We start from the raw sequence: 2,435 nt of genomic DNA on the forward strand, positions 1-2,435 counted from the left end.
AAACCATTCTCAGTGAAAGTTAAAATAAAAAGCAACAAACCAAGAACAAAAAGGAAAAAAAAGGTGTGGAGGGATAGAATGCAAGAAAATAAAGATAGTGCAGAAGGTAGTCTCACACCCGAGGAGTTGCAGCTGCACTAATCACCAAAGATTAGGAACAGGCCTGTCCTTAATAGGCCACAGCTGTGTCCCATGAGTGCTACAAAAGAGTGGGTTAGCTGGGTGAGAAGAGGGTTGGAGTTTGTTGGCTGTACTGTGAAGAAGGAGTCAGTGTCTGTGAGGAGCTGCCCATGAGACATCACCAAGAAGATACAGGACTTTTGCAATAAGATGTCAACAAAAAGGTATGAAATTCAAAGGTAGATGAAGCAGTAATAAACAAATTAAATTCATAGATCTATTTTCACTGGAATGATAACTTAGTAAGCTCATAATCTAATCAGTTAAATGGATAAGTCAAGTGAAATTCTGGAGTCATGCTACAACTTTTATATCTCTAGATCTTGTCCAGAGCAGTTAAAGGGGAAGCATATACTTGCAAAATGCTCCTAAGCCATGGGTAGTGCTAGGTATAAGAGCACTTATCTGACATTGAACAATTAGAATTCACAAAGGAAAATATGCAGAAAATACTCTCTTCTCTCCATATGAGAGAGCAGCAGGGGCAAAGAAAAGAAGCAGTCACTTTAGAACAGCACCTACTCCAATGGTTCTTGTGGTAATTAGAAGGTTCTCTTTCTTTCTATTTGTTTCAAAATGGGAGTATATAAACAGACCCCTTAATTACTTGTTAAATCTGTTGTACTTTTATAACTAAGTATTTATGTGAAGAGAAGAAAGTTATATCCTTTCTACTACAGTCTTTTCTGGGATGAGAAATAAGGCTTCAGCTTCTTGATTCAACTGCTTTTACTAACTAGATGAGTTTCTAGGGAGGCAAGAAAATGCTCACCATGCTCACCAAACTTCACTTAAAAAAGGCTGAGGCCGAAGTCCCAAAAGTCTGTGTAATTTGAACATAAACCAGGTGAACTTAGCTCAGTGCCATTACCACTCAAAAACATCCAGTCAGGGTTTGATGGGAGATTTCCTCAGGAACCCAGAAAAATTTCACACCATAGCTGAGAAATTTTGGGTTTTTTTCCAGACAGACACTTTCAAATGAAAAATGATTTTGCTATGATATTCTTAGTAAGTTCTGTTTTAATTCCATTTTTTGCTCTTTGCCAGTGGGCTTTCTTTCTTTATTCTCTCTAAATTGACTAGAAAGGACAGGATCAAGCTGGCTGTACTTTGTGTCCCATCTTGTTCTTTGCTTACAGTCTGCTGAGTATTGACCACATATGTAAAGTGGCGGTCCTTGTGCTGAAGAGTCTGGCATGGTCACAGCAATAAACATCACTACAATGGTCTGACAGCTTTCAGGGATTTGCTATACCCCACCAGCTGAAAATTGAACCTAGAGGTCTGAAAAATCATATGTCAGATTTGATGGCAGTACTGGGTCACTCTCCAATTTTGTAGTAGTAGAAAGTAGCGTGAATTTACCACCTGTTTTTTTAGTAAAATGAACTATTTTTTATGTTTTTCTAGTGCATTGAGAGGAAAATAAAATGCAGTACATGTTTGCTCAGCATCCATCAGTTGTGCCTGTCTGAGTCACTTGACAAAATATCTTCTCTGATCTTATACACAATTTTTATTACTTCAATAGCAAGAAAATTTTAAGGAAAATAATAATAATGCAGGAGGGCAGTGAGAGACTTTCAAGTCTCTCTTGAGAGACTGTCTTGACAGGAGGAATTTGATGCCTCTGGGAAAACAGAATTCATTTACACTAACTCTAGTCAACTGTAATGACAAGCCTTAAAACAGGCTCTGAGATGTTGTATTTGTTTTCTTTACCACTATCTTTTAGTTCCTACTGAGTTTTCCTTATTCTTATGGTATGGCAAGAGCCACAAATTCTGCTGGTGAACATAACTTGTTATTAAACACTGAATTGGTTATTTGCTATAACTAGGACAGACTACAGTGCCAAACTTTTCCAATACAGCCTGGATCAAACCTATTTAATTCTATAGATGTTTTTAGAGAACTTAGAGCCTTCTTGTCCAAGTTGGGTTTGATGCCACCCAGAGCAGAGCCTCATCCACAGCCTGGTGCTCCTGGGGGACTCCACTGAAGACTTGGTGTCAGGCTAAGTATGTCCACAAAAAGAGAGTGTTTGAACTGAACAGTTCCATGTAATGAGTGTTTGCTAGCAATTTTTAGGGGCTGGTTACCTGCTTTAACACCTGTGCCCACCATCCAACCCATTTTTTTGAGCATTTCCACTCTAGGTAAGCTAGGAAGAACCTAATCAGCTATTTTCCAATGAAGACTTTGGTATTTGAAGGCCAAAGGCTTCTCTAGACAGAAGTGTGCCTAAGAGC

General features: G+C 38.6%; 1 long non-coding RNA gene across 1 annotated transcript; it reads left to right on the forward strand.

Moving 5' to 3' along the window:
• The first annotated feature begins 238 nt into the window (after positions 1–238).
• On the forward strand, positions 239–1,638 carry LOC132072810 (uncharacterized). Its single transcript, XR_009418398.1, has 2 exons — positions 239–344; positions 1,323–1,638. It is a non-coding gene; the product is annotated as an uncharacterized LOC132072810 (long non-coding RNA).
• Positions 1,639–2,435: the final 797 nt, after the last annotated feature.

This window comes from Ammospiza nelsoni, chromosome 4, assembly GCF_027579445.1.
Source record: "Ammospiza nelsoni isolate bAmmNel1 chromosome 4, bAmmNel1.pri, whole genome shotgun sequence".
NCBI classification, from domain to species: domain Eukaryota; kingdom Metazoa; phylum Chordata; class Aves; order Passeriformes; family Passerellidae; genus Ammospiza; species Ammospiza nelsoni.